The 18,646-nt window shown below is 51.4% G+C and overlaps 1 pseudogene; it reads left to right on the forward strand.

The window, feature by feature from the left end:
• Window positions 1–9,712: 9,712 nt before the first annotated feature.
• LOC116468230 (large ribosomal subunit protein uL10-like) lies at window positions 9,713–10,729 on the forward strand (annotated as a pseudogene).
• The last annotated feature ends 7,917 nt before the right edge of the window (window positions 10,730–18,646 follow it).

The raw sequence follows: 18,646 nt of genomic DNA on the forward strand, positions 1-18,646 counted from the left end.
CGGCTTCCCTCCTATTGTCCTCCACCCTCCAGAAAGCCCAGCAGGGAGAGAAGAGCCCTGTGTCCCCATACTCAATGTCACTGTCACCTCCCCTCACCCAGCCCAGCCACTCCCCGTCAGCTCCAGACCAACTCGGAATACTCGGGAAGCTGGATCCTTCGACCTCCTCAAGCCATTGCTCAACATCCCCCAATCACAGCCCCCCCAACTCCCATCTCCAAAGGCCTCTCTCCTCCCCAGATCCCCGGCTGTCAGCATCCTCATTCTTCTAACAAGCTGACAAACTTGAATTCTGAGTAAGCATGACCTGGGGTCTTGGGCCTGAGCTGCAGCCCTCTGCCTCCACCCCATCCCCCACTTACACGCCCACTTTCAGATACAGACACCGACCCTGACACCAAGGACATCTGCTGGCTGAATGCCTCCTCCTGCCCTTTCACGAGCTCCCACACCCCGCCCTGACTACCTGCACCCAGCCCTGGACCCTCACGTGACTGTAGGAACCCTCTCTATGAGACTCAGCCCTTTTGCCACCAGTGAGACTCGCAGGCCCAGCTGACCAGCACCTTCTTGTCTGCTGTGGGCCGTGTGACCTGTGGAATCCCACCACATCTGCTGTGAGCCTCGCCTGAATCAGGACCAAGTTTAGGTGTTCAGAATCAGACGGACCTGACTATGTGACCTGGGGCAAGTGACTAACCCTCTCTGAGCCTCTGACATTTGTAGCTGACTCCAATCTGATACATGGGCTCTTCAGGGGCCTGAGGAGGGAAGGTTTGAAACCTCACTCTTCCCTCCCTTGCCCTTGGAAGGTGAGGGCAGGAGGCTCTTTCATGGGTGTGGCTAGGATGGGGAGGGAGGACAAGGAAGCCTCCTGACCTTGCCCCAGGAGCTGGCAGCCCCCAGTCCCACCTTGTCCAGTGATCACCCAGGGGAGACCACTCTGGCTGAGGGATGCAGGTGCTGGTGCCAACTAGGAGAAGCAGTCTAGGGCGCCTCCCAGTGGACACTAAGGGAACGTCTGCTCTGGCTGGCCCCTGGTCCAGCCCTGTGATTTCAGCCCTTGGCCTGCAGTCAGGCTCCAGTACTGACCCCAGCAAACAGCAGTGGCAAATTCCACTTCATTTGAGGAATCTCAGTTTCCTCTTCCACAAAACAGAAATAATGATAACATCACCACACAAGACCACAGTGAGGCTTCCTTTGGGCGATCCAGGCGACCCGCCTTCCACACTGTTTTCCAGGTCTAGAGAGGCCAGGGCTTGCCTGGGGACCACAGCGAGCAGTGGTGAGGAGCCAGGGGTTCAGGCTGTCAGGCTCCTGGTCCACTGCTCTTTCCACTCCTGGGAGGTGCCTCAATGTGACCTTGGACTCTCCAGGTCTATTAACTCCTCCGTGTGGCTCTGCAAGTTTTCAGATGTTTTAGTGCTATTAACACGCCTGTCCCAGGAACGAGCTTACAAATGCATCCAATTAACCTTCTGCCAACAATTCTGGGACGTGATTTCTTTTCCAGCCTTTGCAGGGAGATCTCTGTTCCCATCTCCCTCCTGGAAGACAGAAGCCTTGTGTGAGCCCCTTGTGTGATGTCACCCCAGCTGGGCCACTGGACATTGGTCCTCAGCAGGGAGACTTTGGGTCCTCCACCAGGACCCAGGGCTGACCTGCATGGCCAGGCCCCATGGCATGGGTAGAACCTTGTTTCTGCTCCAGGGGAGGAATTGCAGGGGTGAGGGTGTGTGGAGGAAAGGGGCCTCCACAGTGGGGAAGGGGGCTACAAAGGGAATCCCAGCCCCAACCCCAGCCCCAGAGGACCCATTTATTTGCTCTCTAACTGTGGTGAAGGGGCCCTTTCTGAAATACATGCAGCTCCCAAGTTCCTCTACAGCAGCGTCAGGCTGGTGCTGGGCATTGAGCGGGGCAGGAGGGGAATTCAGCCACGCCAGGTGCTGTGGCTGTGCTGTGGGCTCTCTGTTTTCACGTAGGCCGTGTGTTCCTCTGGAGGCGGCTGGCCGTGGGGCCCCTGGAATTGTGGGCTGGAGCTCTCCTGCTCCCTCTGGCTGGGTCTCTATTGCCGTAGCCCCTAGAATCACCTCTTACAGCCTTGATGGGCCCAGGGGGACTTGACCCTGAGGCTAGGAACCCTCGGGCAGGAGGGACGTGTTCATAAACACATACACGCTGTGTCATACCAGCTTTTAGACAGACAAAGACGGAGACTGGGTGACCACATGACCTTCCGGATTTACACAACAACAACAACAACAACAACACACACACACACACACACACACACACACACACACACACACACACACCACACACACACACACACACACACACACACACACACACACACACACACGGGTGAGGGGAAAGGAGAAGCGCCCAGGCAGGCCCTGGGGGAGCGGGGCAGAGAGCCAAGGGTATGAACTGTGAACAATTAGTGGGAGCCATAGGGCCCCTGGGGGAGCAGAGAAGGAGCATGTCCCCCATCCCGACCAGATGGCCTTGCCCAAGGCCCCCACCAAGCAGTGGGGGGCGGGGCGGGGGGTGGGGAGTGAGGACAAGGGCCTGAAGTTGGTAACCTGCCCTGGGCGGGATAGCTCTGGGAGGCGATGGAGACGCTCACCCCCTCCCTGCTTCCCAGCTGAACTGGACTTTCACAGTCTCTCTGCTCTTCCCTCACCGCCTCTTCCCACCCTCACCTTTCCCTCTTCTCCCAGCTCACCTAGCCCCTGCCTGCACTGAGGGGGACATAGCCCCCAACACATCCTTGGCTTTGCAGATGCTATCCTCCTTGCCTGGAATCCCCCTGCCGCCACCGCCTTTTGCCTTCACCCCACTCTCCTGACAAACACCAGCTCACTTGCAAGGCCCAGCTCAACTCAATGCCTCTTTCTCTGGGGAGGCTTCCCACCACCTCTCTCCTCCTGGCATAATTCATCTGTGTCCCCCGGTGCTCCCGGGGCCCTTGCACAGACCTCTGTGGCTCCAAAGGCTTCCTGCTGTAATACTCTGTGCGCACAGCTGAATCCCTGACTCGACTCTGCTGAGAAGGTTGTGCTTTTTTCTATTTTGTACGGAGGGCAACGGGAGGCCATGGAACAGTTTTAAAGGAGCTGCGCAACAGGATCGAATTTGTGCTTTGAAAGATCACCGGGGCAGCCGCGTGGCAGACGGAGGCAGGGAGAGGATGGAGGCAGGGAGAGGAGGGCGCAGGAGGCTTCTGTCATTGTCCAGAATGGAGTCTCAGCCGTGGAGATGGAGGTGGAGGTGGGAGAGGTGGAAAGATTCCAGAGATATCTGGGGGAAAGCTTCCCCCTGGCCAGTGGTCCCCAAGCCTGGCTGTGCACCCAAATTCCCTGGGCAGATTTAAAAAAAATAGGTTTCTGGGCTCTACTCAAGATGCACTTAAACGGGATCTCAGGGGCTAGAGCCAGAATCTGTTTTTTTGTTTTGTTTTGTTTTGTTTTAGATGGAGTCTCACTTTGTCTCCCAGGCTGGAGTGCAGTGGCGTGATCTTAGCTCACTGCAACCTCCGTCTCCTGGGTTCAAGTGATTCTCCTGCCTCAGCCTCCTGAGTAGCTGGGATTACAGTTATCTGCCACTACGCCCAGCTAATTTTTTGTATTTTTTGTAGAGATGGGATTTCGCCATGTTGGCCAGGTTGGTCTCAAACTCCTGACCTGGTGATTCACCTGCCTCGGACTCCCAAAGTGCTGGGATCACAGGCAAGAGCCACTGAGCCTGGCCCAGAACCTGTTTTTTTTTTTTTAAATTATCATTATGAGGCGGGGCGTGGTGGCTCACGCCTATAATCCGGCACTTTGGGAGGCTGAGGCAGGTGGATCACCTGAGGCCTGGAGTTCAAAACCAGCCTAGCCAAAATGGTGAAACCCTATCTCTACTACAAATACAAAAATTAGCCGGGTGTGGTGGCACACACCTGTAATACCAGCTACTCAGGAGGCTGAGGCTTGGACCTGGGAGGCGGAGGCTGCAGTGAGTCGAGAGCCACTGGGTCACTGGGCTCCAGCCTGGGTGACAGAGCAAGACTCTGTCTATCATTATGGTAAAAAAAAGAACATATAACATAAAATTTATCATCTTAGCCATCTTTAAGTGGACAGTTCAGTATTGTTAAGTATATTCACGCCATTGTAAAGCAGACCTCCAGAACTTTTTCATCTTGCAAATCTGAAACTCTATGCCCATTAAACAACAATTTTCCATTCTCCCTCCCAGCCAGCCCCTGGCAACCAGCATTCTACTTCTGTTTCTACGGATTTGACTGCTTTAGATACTTCATATAAGGGAGTCATACAGGATCTGTCTTTTCATGACTCAGAATCTGTATTTTTAAAAAATTCAGTTGTCACAGTGGCTCATGCCTGTAATCCCAGCACTTTGGGAGGCCGAGGCAGGCGGATCACTTGAGGTTGGGAGTTCAAGACCAGCCTGGCCAACATGGTTAAACCCTGGCTCTACTAAAAATACAAAAATTAGCAGGGTGCAGGGGTTCCAGTGAGCCAAGATCGTGCCACTGCACTCCAGCCTGCGCGACAGACCGAGACTCCATCTCAAAAAACAAACAAAAAACAAAACAAAACAAACAAAAAAACGAATCCCCAAGTACTTCTGATGCAGCTGGTGTGTGGTCTGCAGTTTGGGAACCGCTGTCTGTGTGGCTCAAGCTGAAAGGTACCCTCTAACTGTCTCTTTGCTATTAGGAGCAAAATCAGATTCTAGCACCCCCAGAACCTGGGGTGGGGGTTCCTTTTGACCTCTGGGGAGAATTTTCTCCTAGACAGGCTCTCTCCCAAAGTCTGCTAGTCAGATCTGGTAGTAACTCCACACCCTACATTATTGTTAATTTTCATGACCTACGTTTATATCGTGTTTTAGATGCTGCTACTCAAAGCGTGGTCTCGCATTCCTTGGAGCTGATTAGAAATGCAGGGTCTCGGGCCACCCCCACGGTTGAATCCGAATCAGCGCGTTAAGAAGTTCCTCGGGGAATTCATGTGCGCGGTGCAGTGCAGCGTGGGAGCACAGCTTCAGGGTTTACAGAGTGGCATCTGGCGGGAGTTGGGGGAGGGAGGCCTGACCCCCAGAGCCTGGCAGGAGAGGTAGCTGAGAGGCTGGGAGGCGGCCCAGGCAGATGTGAGCCTGGTTTTGTCTCTCTCATCCCACTGCCACAGTTCCCATTAAAAGAAGCTGTCCCCACAGACCTGTCAACAGCCTCCTGGTGGCTTAGTCCCTGGACCTCACTCAACAAGCAGCCCTCCCAGGCCTCAGCCACCAATTCCCAGGGCCGCCTGGCTATGAGAAGATGGCCCTGTGCTTGGCTTTCTTATTCCACGGCTTGGCCTGACACAGACCTTCCGGCAGGGCACCTGCTCTCGTGACGTCCCAGCAATCCCATCTGTTTGCACCTGTCGTAACGGCTTACTAGGCACTTACTAAGTGCCAGGGGCTGAGAAAAGGGCTCCGCAGGCACCAGGCCATTTGGTCCTCACAAAAGCCCATGAGGATGCTGCAGGGATTATCTGCATTTGGCAGACAAGGAAACCAAGGCTCAGAAAAGTGAAATAACTTGTACAAGCTACCATAATTAATAAGTGCTCAAGGTGAGATTTGAGCTCTTGTCGGTCTGCTGGGCCTGAGTTCTTAACTAGAATGCCTCCATTTTTGCTGTGTTTTTATGGAGAACACTGAAGTTCAGTTTTGCAACCTGCCCAAGGTCATATGGCTGTTAAGTGCTGAGCCTGGGACTTGAACTCAGGATGTTGTATTCCCAAACCTCAAATTCTTAACTGCTTGGCTGGTTTCTTTATCCCAGGGGTCTCTAGCTTCTAGGTTGTGGACTGGGACTGGTCTGTGGCCTGTTAGGCACTGGGCCACACAGCATGGGGTGAGCAGAGGGCAAGTGAGAGAAGCTTCATCTGTATTTACAGCCACTCCCCATCACTCTCATTACTGCCTGAGTGCCGCCTGCTGTTAGATCAGAAGCAGCGTTAGATTCTCATAGGGGCACGAACCCTATTGTGAACTGCACATATGAGGGATCTAGATTATGCACTCTTTTTTTTTTTTGAGACAGAATTTCGCTCTTGTTGCCCAGGCTGGAGTGCAATGACGCGTTCTTGGCTCACCACAACCTCCGCTTCCTGGGTTCAAGCAATTCTCCTGCCTCAGCCTCCCGAGAAGCTGGGATTACAGGCGCTTGCCACCATGTCTGGCTAATTTTGTATTTTTTTTAGTAGAGACAGGGTTTCTCTATGTTGGCCAAGCTGGTCTCAAACTCCTGACCTCAGGTGATCCACCCACCTCGGCCTCCCAAAGTGCTGGGATTACAGGCATGAGCCACCGCTCCTGGCCTTCTGCACTCCTTATATAGGTCCCTGATACCAAAAAGTTTGGGGACCCTTGCTTTACCCCCCGTTACAGATGTGGGAGCTGAGACAGAGATGCTGTGCAAGTCAACCTGGGTGTGTGAGAGTCTCCTAGTGCTGTTCTGTTCACTCCAATTCCGGCGGCCTGGGCTCACTCTGGCATCACCCCTCTCTGTCTGGGCTACCTCAGCAATAACCGGCACTGGGGGCTGAGTAATCCCTGCCCTGTGGGAGGCTGAGGCAGGAGGATCCTTTGAGTCTAGGAGTTCAAGACCAGTCTGGGCAACATAGCAAGACCTCGTCTCTACAAAAAATACAAAAATTAGCCAGGCGTAGTGATGTGTACCTGTGGTCCCAGCTACTTGGGAGGCTGAGGTGGGAGGATGGCCTGAGTCTGGGCGGTTGAGGCTGCAGTGAGCCGTGATGGTGCTACTGCACTGGGTGACAGAGTGAGACCCTGTCTCAATAAATAAATAAATGAAACCAGCTTTGATGAACCAGAGTTCCTGGAGCCACACCTGTAGCATGGAATGCTCAGGAGCAGGCCAGGCACGGTGGCTCACGCCTGTAATCCCAACACTTTAAGAGGCTGAGGCAGGCAGATCACGAGGTTAGGAGTTCGAGACCCGCCTGGCCAATATAGTGAAACCCCGTCTGTACTAAAAATAGAAAAATTAGCCAGGCGTGGTGTCACGTGCCTGTAGTCCCAGCTACTCGGGAGGCTGAGGCAGGAGAATCACTTGAACCCAGGAAGCAGAGGTGGCAGTGAGCCGAAGATTGCGCCACCACACTCCGGCCTGGGTGACAGAGCGAGACTCCATCTCAAAAAAAAAAAAAAAAAAAAGAATGCTTGGTTGCTCAGCACAGTGCGGAGAAATGGAGACTGACACCTCTTGGCCCCACAGCTCCGTGCCCCATGTAGGAAGCCGACTGCACACCTGGGCACAGGAGGTGGCGAAGTGCAGCAACTGCTGGCGGATCAGGAGGTGGTGGAAATGGGAACTGATAGTGTGGGTGGAGCTTCTCACCCCCCTAGGCACTGCCAGGTGCCCACCACAGCTGGGATGGTGGCTAGGGCAGGATGAGGGCTGCAGAGCTCCTGGGGTGGCCCTTGGCCAGCCGGGCAGGGATGGGAGGGTCTGTGGGCTCCTCACTAGCTCTGCAACTGCAGGCGAGTTACTTAACCTCCCCAGACTTCATGCGTCATCTATAATATGCCTCATCTATAATTTTTTTTTTTTGAGACGGAGGCTTGCTCTGTTGCTCAGGCTGTAGTGCAGTGGCACAATCTTGGCTCACCGCAACCTCTGCCTCCTGGGTTCAAGCAATTCTCCTGCCTCAGCCTCCCTAGTAGCTGGGATTACGGGTACCCGCCACCACGCCCAGCTAATTTTTGTATTTTTAGTAGAGACAGGGTTTCCCCATGTTGGCCAGGGCTGGTCTCGAATTCCTGACCTCAGGTGATCCACCTGCCTCAGCCTCCCAAAGTGCTGCGATCACAGGTGTGAGCCACGGTGCCTGGCTTACAATGGCTCCGGGTAGTGCTGAGAGCTTTCAGAGCGTCACATATCTAAAGTGCCTAGCACCCAGTTCACATTATCACATGGGCTGGCCAAATCTGAGAGAGGCAATTTACACCTGGCTCCTGTGAGGGACAGGTGAATTATACAGTATACAGGAAAAATATTCAGTGCCGGCTATACAGCAAGCTGTATGTCAGTAACAGGTGTTATTATTTTTAGGAACAGGGACAGCTACATACTTTGCAGAGCCCAGTGCAAAATGAACATGTGGTGCCCTTGCTCACACATCATGAAGAATTTCAAGGTGTCGACAGCAGAGCATTAAATCAAGCTCTAGCCCTTTGGAATGTAGGGCCCTCTGCAGTTGCAAAGGCTGCACAACCATGAAGCTGGCTGGGACTGGGACACAGGACACCAGAATCTTTATAATGGGCTCAGCTGTCTGTCCTTGGGAGGGTTGCCTGTCTGCTCAATGCTGGCGATGAGTGAGGCTTTGGGTTCCATGCCTCCCCTGGTCTCCAGATTATTCTAGGAGAACCCCTTGTTACCTAGGAACTCCTAATAGCTGCTGCTTGGCCCAGCCCCAGATTCATCTGTCTGGAATAAGAGAACAGGATCCTTGAGTGTGAGGGCAGAAGACCCTTTGAGATCATCCCCTTCCCACCCCAAAATGGTGAGGACCTGCCAAGGACATGTGGGACCCAATGACAGGGCAGGACAAAGACCCAGCCTCTGACTCCCAGCCTGGGAGCCCCATCTGGAAGAAGCAGCTTAGGCCTGATGAGGACGCCAGGGATCCATGGCAGCAGGAGGGTGTGCTGGGGAGGACAGTGCCACACCTGTCAGCCTGAGCTGTCCCTGGAGGAGGGGAGGGAGGAGTTTTTGTTCTCTTGGCTTCTCTGTGTTTTTTTGCAGTGGCACAAATTGCTTTTGTAATAACAGGAAAAAACGATCAACGAACCTTCATTTAAGAAAAAGCACAGCGTTCTCATGGGAACCAAGAAGACAAGCCCTTAATGCAAAATGTATTCAGAGAGAAGAAAACAAGAAAAGAAGAGACGATTGGATTACAGCAATTGCTCTTGTAACTCCTCCCCGCCCACCCCCTTGATGAGAAGCTGGTTTGAAGGACTGAGTATCAAATCCCTGCTGAGCTCTGAGGTTCCAGATTTGGATGGGGTGTGGGGCCCGTGTGTGTCAGTGTGCGTGGGTGCGATTGTGTGAGCAACTGGGTGTGTGAGGTTCAGGCCCAGTCGGCTTGTCCAGAAGCCGGGCCTGAGATGCCCTGGGGGTGCCAGGAGAGGTAGAGAGATGCCAAAGGAACACAGGCTTTGAAATGAGGCAGAATTGAGTTGGAGTCCTAACCCCACTAACTCCACCTCTCTTCACTCCCCAGGCAGCATAGAAAACAATGCCTGCCTCTTGCCAGGCGTCCTGGTGGAAGTGACATCGTCTTTAAACCTGTGTGGAGGCCGGGCGCGGTGGCTCACGCTTGTAATCCCAGCACTTTGGGAGGCCGAGGCGGGCGGATCACGAGGTCAGGAGATCGAGACCACGGTGAAACCCCGTCTCTACTAAAAATACAAAAAATTAGCCGGGCGTGGTGGCGGGCGCCTGTAGTCCCAGCTACTCGGAGAGGCTGAGGCAGGAGAATGGCGTGAACTCGGGAGGCGGAGCTTGCAGTGAGCCAAGATTGCGCCACTGCACTCCAGCCTGGGCGACAGAGCGAGACTCCGTCTCAAAAAAAAAAAAAAAAAAAACCTGTGTGGCAATCCCTGATGCACCGCCGTGATGCCCAGGGAAGACAGGGTGACCTGGAAACCCAACTACTTCCTTAAGATCATCCAACTATTGGATGATTATCTGAAATGTTTCATCGTGGGAGCAGACATTGTGGGCTCCAAGCAGATGCAGCAGATCCGCATGTCCCTCTGCGGGAAGGCCGTGGTGCTGATGGGCAAGAATGCCATGATGCGCAAGGCCATCCGAGGGCACCAGGAAAACAGCCCAGCTCTGGAGAAACTGCTGCCTCGTATCTGGGGGAATGTGGGCTTTGTGTTCACCAAGGAGGACCTCACTGAGATCAGGGACATGCTGCTGGCCAATAAGGTGCCAGCTGCCACCTGTGCTGGTGCCATTACCCCATGTGAAGTCTCTATGCCAGCCCAGAACACTGGTCTGGGGCCCGAGAAGACCTCCTTTTTCCAGGCTTTAGGTATCACCACTAAAATCTCCAGGGGCACCATTGAAATCCTGAGTGATGTGCAGCTGATCAAGACAGGAGTCAAAGTGGGAGCCAGCGAAGCCACGCTGCTGACCATGCTCAACATCTCCCCCTTCTCCTCTGGGCTGGTCATCCAGCACGTGTTCGACAGTGGCAGCATCTACAACCCTGAAGTGCTTGACATCACAGAGGAACCTGCATCCTCGCTTCCTGGAGGGTGTCTGCAATGTTTCCAGTGTCTGTCTGCAGATCCACTACCCAACTGTTGCATCAGTGCCCCATTCTATCATCAACGGGTACAAACGAGTCCTGGCCCTGTCTGTGGAGACTGATGACACCTTCCTGCTTGCTGAAAAGGTCAAGGCCCTCTTGGCTGATCCATCTGACTTTGTGGCTGCAGCCCTTGTGGCTGCTGCTACCACAGCTGCTCCTGCTGCTGCTGCAGCAGCCCCAGCTCAGGTTGAAGTCAAGGAAGAGTTGGAGGGAGGAGTCAGACGAGGATATGGGATTTGGTCTCTTTGACTAATCACCAAAAAGCAACCAACTTAGCCAGCTTTATTTGCAAAACAAGGAAATAAAGGCTTACTTCTTTAAAAAGAGAAAAAAGATAAAGAAAGAAAGAGAAAGAAAAGAAAGAAAGAAGGAAGAAAGAAAGAAAGAAAGAAAGAGAAAGAAAGAAAGAAAGAAAGGAAGAAAGAAAGAAAGAGAAAGAAAGAAAGAAAAAAGAAAAAAGAAAATAAAACAACACCTGCTCCCACGGTTGTGACAGTGGGGTTTAAAGAAAACGAGCAGGCGCCGGGCGTGGTGGCTCCTGCTTGTAATCCCAGCACTTTGGGAGGCCGAGGCGGGCGGAACACGAGGTCAGGAGATCGAGACCATCCTGGCTAGCATCGTGAAACCCTGTCTCTACTAAAAATACAAAAAATTAGCCGGGGGGTGGCGGGTGCCTGTAGTCCCAGCTGCTCGGGAGGCTGAGGCGGGAGAATGGCATGAACCCAGGAGGCGGAGCTTGCAGTGAGTCGAGATCGCGCCACTGCACTCCAGTCTGGGTGACTGAGCCAGACTCTGTCTCAAAAAAAAAAAAAAAAAAAAAAGAAAGAAAAGAAAAGGAGCAGGCAGAAAGAGCACACAGTAGGTGTTCAACCAGTGTGAAGCACACCCCCAGCCTCTTAGAGGCCACAACAGCCTCAGAGCAGGCAGAAGGAGCACACAGTAGGTGTTCAGCCAGCATGAAACTCCCAGCCCCTGACAGGTTACGACAGCCTCAGAGCAGGAAGAAGGAGCACACAGTGGGTGTTCAGCCAGCGTGAAGCCCCCAGCCCCTGACAGGTTACGACAGCCTCAGAGCAGGAAGAAGGAGCACACAGTAGGCATTCAGCCCTCATGAAGCAGGCCCCCAGCCTCAGGCCATGACAGCCTGAGGCAGGACCTCATGGTGATCTCTAACCTGACCCCAGGGGAGGACAGGAGGGAGGAAGGATGGCACCCTGGGAGGCCAGGGCCTGGCGTCCCACCCTGTCACCCTCGTGCCTAGTGTCCAGGGCCTCCGAGTTAGCCGTGGCCTGGCGCGTAGCCTTAGGAGAGACCCTCTAGCCATTCGGTGGAGCGTGGAGACCCCTCGTGGCCACAGGGAGGACTGCAGCTCTCAGCGTGTGACCTCTCGCCAGCAGTGGGGCTGCTCTACAGCCCTGGGAGAGCTCTGCAAACATTGCTTGAGCTCTTTTTTATTTTATTTTCATTTTTTGAGACAGGATCTCACTCTCTCCCAGGCTGGAGTGCAGTGGCACAATCTCAGCTCACTGCAACCTCCGCCTCCAGAGTTCAAGCAATTCTCCTGCCTCAGCCTCCTGAGTAGCTGGGATTACAGATGTGCGCCACGACACCCGGCTAAGTTTTGTATTTTTAGTAGACACGGGTTTTTGCCATGTTGGCCAGGCTGGTCTCAAACTCCTGACCTCAAGTGATCCACCCACCTCGGCCTCCCAAAGTGCTGGGATTACAGGCGTGAGCCACTGCACCCGGCTACTTGAGCTCCTTTTAAGGTGCCAGGGTTTATGCTTGGTGTTATGGACAAAGAAAGGAGGTGATTCCCATCCTAGAGAATCTACCACTGGGAGAGTTACAGAGGCTGGGCCGCCCTATTCCTACCTCCCACCCCTGTATACATCCATATAGAAGAGAACTCAGGGTTCTATCAGGGGACCTAGAGCAAGACACCCATTTTCCCATGCCTTGCTCCCCATATTGGCCTTATGGGAGTGGTACCCTGTAAAGTACCTGGAATAGTCCAGAACTCAAAAATTTTTATGATTATTAAAGGTATAAAAGGACAGGTAAATTGAAGCCAAGTGCAGTGGCTTATACCTGCAATCCCAGCACTTTGGGAGGCCAAAGTAGGAGGATGGATTGATCCCAGGAGTTCAAGACCAGCCTGGGCAACATAATGAGACCCCATCTCTACAAAAAATTAAAATTAAAAAATTAACTGGGTGTGGTGGCACCCACCTGTAGGAGGCTGAGGCGGGAGAATTGCCTGAGCCCAGGAGTTCTGAGGCTACAGTGAGCTAGGATCCCGTCACTGAACTCCAGCCTGGGTGACAGAGTGAGACCGGTGGGGGCAGGTAAATTGGGTCAGACTCATGCTCCCTTGCTCCCCTCCAAGCAGTAGAAATTGCTAATGAAGGCCGGGCGCGGTGGCTCACGCTTGTAATCCCAGCACTTTGGGAGGCCGAGGCGGGCGGATCACGAGGTCAGGAGATCAAGACCACGGTGAAACCCCATCTCTACTAAAAATACAAAAAAATTAGCTGGGCGTGGTGGCGGGCGCCTGTAGTCCCAGCTACTCGGAGAGGCTGAGGCAGGAGAATGGCGTGAACCCGGGAGGCGGAGCTTGCAGTGAGCTGAGATTGCGCCACCGCACTCCAGCCTGGGCGACAGAGCGAGACTGCATCTCAAGAAAAAAAAAAAAAAAAGAAATTGCTAATAAAATGCTTAAAACAAGGCTCATGATGTGCCAGACACTAGGAGAAGCCCTTTGCATGTAGTACCTCATCTGATCCCTGAGGAGCAGGTACTATTAGCCTGGATGAGGAAGCTGATGCCCAGAGAGGTTTAGGCGATTAGGCTAAAGTGGTAGATTCGGAATTTGAACCCAGGCCCACGTGGCTTCAGAGCCCAAGCTTTGGTGCACAAAGCAGTGAGTCTGCCTAGCAGTGTCAGAAGTGTTTGAGCCAGAGCAACTCCATCTTGAGTAGGGGCTGGGTAAAATGAGGCTGAGACCCACTGGGCTGCATTCCCAGGAGGTGAGGCATTCTTAGTCACAGGATGAGCTAGGTCGGCACATGGTACAGATCACAAAGACCTTGCTGATAAAACAAGAGGCAGTAAAGAAGCCAGCCAAACCCCACCAAAACCAAGATGGCTACGAAAGTGACCTCTGGTCCTCCTCACTGCTCACTATATGCTAATTATAATGCATTAGCATACGAAAAGACGCTCCCACCAGCGCCATCACAGTTTACAAATGCCATGGCAACATTAGGAAGTTACCCTATATGGTCTAAAAGTGCGAGAAACCCTCAGTTCCAGGAACTGCCCACCCCTTTCTGGGAAAACTCATGAATAACCCACCCCTTGTTTAGCATATAAGCAAGAAATAACCAAAAAAATAGCCAACCAGCAGCCTTCAGGACTCCTCTGCCTGTGGAGTAACCATTCTTTATTCATTTACTTTCTTAATAAACTTGCCTTTACTTTACTGTATGGACTCACCCCGAATCCTTTCTTACGTGAGCCCCAAAAAGCCTCTCTTGGGGTCTGGATCAGGACCCCTTTCCAGTAACAATGGGGTAGCCCATGACTTACTAAGCAAATGCACTCACCTCTCTGGGCCTTGGGGTCCTCCCCATTCAGGTCAGATATTTAGTTTAGTTTTATTTGTTTTGTTGTTGTTGTTTTAAGACCGTGTGGGGGCTAGTTCCCAGCCCTGGATGCCCATTGGATTCATTAAGTTTACTTGGTCTGAGTGTATCCTGGACACTGGGAGTTTCTTAAGCTTCCCAGGTGGTTCTAATGAGCAGCAAGATTTGCAAAGGGCCTCGCAGGCCATGGTACAGAGATGAAACTTTATTCTGCAGTGGTGGCTTCTCATGTCCACCCAGCCCTAGGTCTACTCAGTTGCCCTTTGCTATTTATTTATTAGATAAAATTGACCCCTTGGAAGTAAATAATTCAGTGGGGGGGTTAGTATATTCACAAGGTTGTACAACCATTACCATCAGATTCCAGAACATTCCATCCCCCTATGAAGAAACCCTGTAGCGGCCGGGCACAGTGGCTCACGCCTGTAATCCCAGCACTTTGGGAGACCGAGGCTGGTGGATCATGAGGTCAGGAGATTGAGACCATCTTGGCTAAGATGGAGAAACCCCATCTCTACTAAAAATACAAAAAAATTAGCCGGTCATGGTGGCACACACCTGAAATCCCAGCTACTCAGGAGGCTGAGGCAGGAGAATCTCTTGAACCTGGGAGGTGGAGGTTGCAGTGAGCCGAGATCGCATCACTGCATTCCAGCCTGGGTGACAGAGGGAGATTCCGTCTCAAACAAAACAAAAAAAAAAAAAAAGAAGAAGAAGAAAAAAGAAAAAGAAAAAAAAAAAAAGCAACCCTGTAGTGATAAGCAGTCACTTCCCATTTCCCCTCCCCCAAGCCCTTGGCAACCCTAACCTACTTTCTATCTCTCTGGATTCGCCTATTGTGGGCATTTCATATAAATGGAATCATACAATATCTGGCCTTTTTGTGTTTCATTTTTGCTCTTTTGTATTCTTCCATTTGGCATAATATTGTCACACTTCATCCATGTCATAGTATGCATTAGGACTTCATTCCTGTTTACTGCTGAATAATATTGCATTGTATGGCTGGACCACATGTTTAAAATCTATTCATAGGTAGATAGATGGCTTTAAGACTCTGGCATTTTCTTAGACAAGAGAAGTGACTGAGTTAACACAGGTGGTAGGGCTGAGAGAGGCATCAGAAAGCCCAGATCCTGCCTCTCGACCCTGCAGGAAGGAAAATCCAGAGGAGAAGGGATGTGGAAACCTACTCCAGGGAGTTCCAAAGGAACACATCAAGGTAGACCCTGAGCAGCCATGAGGGACGGGCCACAATTGCCCCCTTACCTCCCTCAGCAAAGGTAAACCAGGGATCTGGATAAGGCTATATCCACCAAGCTGCATCATCGAAGTATCGCCGAAAACACAGAAATAACCTAAATGTCTAACAACAAGGAATTTATCTAACAAACTATGGTGTGTCCATCCATGGGACTACCAGGCAGTCAAAAATGATGCAGAATCGGCTAACATTTGTCGTGTGTGTGTGTGTGTGTGTGTGTGTGCGTGTGTGTGTGTGTGTGTGTGTGTGTGTTTAGATGGAGTTTTGTTCTTGTTGCCAAGGCTGGAGTGCAGTGGCGCGATCTTGGCTCACTGCAACCTCTGCCTCCCGGGTTCAAGCGATTTTCCTGGCTCAGCCTCCAGAGTAGATGAGATTACAGGCTCCCACCACCACACCTGGCGAATTTTTGTATTTTTAGTAGAGATGGGGTTTCACCATGTTGGCCAGGCTGATCTCAAACCCCTGACCGCAGGTGATCCATCTGCCTGGGCCTCCCAAAGTGCTGGGATTATTTATAGTGTTTATTGTGCCAAGTCCTGTTTGCGCATTTCATGTATTCTGATGCACTCAACTCTCACAATAATTCTACGGGTAAGTGCTTTTATGATCCTCATTTCACAAAGAGGAAATCAAAGCTGGGAATACTTATATAATTTGCCCAACATTGCACAGATAGACAGCAATAGAGCCGAGATTTGAACCAGGGTCCATTTGCTTAATTAATATCTCTGTTCCGTCCTGTCTCTGAAGGTATAATAAAAAAATATTTACTGACATGAGACAACGCTGTTCACAAAATATTGGTGGAGTGAATAAATCGGGTTCTGGAACAGTATGCAGGGTATGAATCAAGACTTGAGGGAAATACGCCAGATTGCAAATCCGGGAGGTCTCCGCACATTCTGATTCTGAGTAATTTTTACTTTCTGCTCTGTGATTGTATTTCCCCATCCTCCATGAGGACTGTGTTTTTGTTTTCAATAAGAAAAGTATTTTATTTGATTCCCTTAAAAAAAATAAACCTTCGTATGTTGCCAGTGGGGATTCAACGTGTTATATTCCCTACGGAGGGCAATTCTGCAATATTTATCAAAGTTGTAAATGTGTTTGCCCTCTGAGTCAGCAGTCCTCAGTCTACATTTTATTCTTATAGGTAGAGCCGAGCAAGAATAATGTACCAGGTTATTCATGGCAGCATGGCTTCTAATAACAAAAAATTGGAGGCCGGGCGCGGTGGCTCACACCTGTAATCCCAGCACTTTGGGAGGTCAAGGCAGGTGGGTCACCTGAAGTGAGGAGTTCAAGACCAGCCTGGCCAACATGGCGAAACCCCGTCTCTACTAAATATACAAAAATTAACTGGGCCTGGTGGTGTGCGCCTGTAATCCCAGCTACTTGGGAGGCTGAGGCAGGAGAATCACTTGAACCTGGGAGGCGGAGGTTGCAGTGAGCCTTGATCGTGCCACTGCACTGCAGCCTGGGCAACAAGAGTGAAACTCCATCTCAAAAAAAAAAAAAAAAAGAAAAGATTGGAGTCAGGTGCAGGCACTTTGGGAGGCTGAGGCAGAATGATTGCTTGAGCTCAGGAGTTCGAGACCAACCTGGGAAACATAGTGAGACCCCCCCCCCGTCTCTATGAAAAACAAAAAGAAATTAGCCAGGTATGGTGGCGCATGCCTGTTGTCCCAGCTACTCCGGAGGCTGAGGTGGGAGGGTTGCTTGAGCCTGGGAGGTCGAGGTTGCAACAAGCCATGATTGTGCCACTGCTTTAGCCTGCGTGGGTGTCAGAGCGAGAACTTGTCTCAAAAAAAAAGAAAAAAAAAGATTGGAGACAATATAAGTGTGCATTTTACCAGGGTCTGAATAAACAAAGTATGGAAAGAATACTATTCAACAATATCAAAAAAGAACAAAGGAGCTCCTTATACTGAGAGGAAGGACCCCAGGATAGTTTAATTAAAAAGGCCAGATACAGAACAGAGTGTTTATAATGTTACTTCTGTGTGAGAAAGAAGGGCGTTATCTTAGTCAGTCTGAGATGTTATAACAGAATACTATCAACTGGGTGGCTTGGAAACTATAGAAATGTATTTCTCAAAGTTCTGGAAGCTGGAAGTTCAAGACCAGGTGCCAGCATGGTTGGGTCTGGTGAGGGCCCCTTCTAGGTTGCAGACTGCCAACTTGCCACTGTGTCCTCACATGGCAGGAAGAGGACCAGAGAGCTCTCTGGGGTCTCTTTTATAAGGATGCTGATCCCATTCATGAGGGCTACACTCTCATGACCCACTTACCTCCCAGAGTCCCCTCCTCCCGATACCATCACATTGAGGGTGGAGATTACACCATAGGAATTTGGGGGGTTAGGAACATAGACATGTGGGGGACAGAGGAGACACAAACATCTAGCCCATGGTAGGAGGCAAGGAAAAAATCTATTTTTGCATCTCCTTGTTCTTTGTCTCAGAGACGCGGGAAGGCAGGGTGATAATCAAAATATTTAACAACCAATGGAGAGCAGACCGCAGCAGCAGCAGCTCTGAGAGAGGCACTTCCAAGGAACGGAAAAAGGGGTCATCTCAGAGACGGGAGACAAGCGAACAGGATGGGATGGAAGCAAGACTTCTCAGTCCCTGCATTGTTTTTTTAGACGGAGTCTCGCTCTGTCACCAGGCTGGAGTGTACTGGCGTGATCTCGGCCTCAGCTCACTGCAACCTCTGCCTCCTGGGTTTAAGCAATTCCCCTGCCTCAGCTTCCAGAGTAGCTAGGACTACAGGCATGTGCCACAATGCCTTGCTAATTTTTTTTTTTTGTATTTTAGTAGTTACAGGGTTTCACCATGTTAGCCAGGATGGTCTCAATCTCCTGACCGCGTGACCCACCCGCCTTGGCCTCCCAAAGTGCTGGGATTACAGGCGTGAGACACCACGCCTGGCCCAGTCCCTGCTTTTTTATCCTGTTTTGATGTTTGGACCATGTGACTGTATTGCCTGGTGCAAAAATCATCATTCTTTTAAAAAGCACTGCACATGGAAGAGTAGCTTTCCTTCCCTGTTCCCCACATCACAGCGGCACGGGGAGGCCTTGGAAGAGGAGAAAGTTTGGTGGACGGCAGTGAGGTCTGTGTGTTCCTGCAACACTTCGGCTACGTCTGTCAATCTATCTGTCCGGTACTCCAGCTCAGGGGTGAAGCCTCAGACCGTCTCTGGGGGCGTTGACCTCCATTATATTAGCCGAGGTATATAGAAGATGACACAGGGTAAGGGACAGGGTGCTTCTTCCCTCCTCAAAGACTCCTCAAGCTTTCTATTGGGGGCAA

Source organism: Hylobates moloch, unplaced genomic scaffold (assembly GCF_009828535.3).
Source record: "Hylobates moloch isolate HMO894 unplaced genomic scaffold, HMol_V3 SCAFFOLD_5, whole genome shotgun sequence".
Lineage (NCBI taxonomy): Eukaryota > Metazoa > Chordata > Mammalia > Primates > Hylobatidae > Hylobates > Hylobates moloch.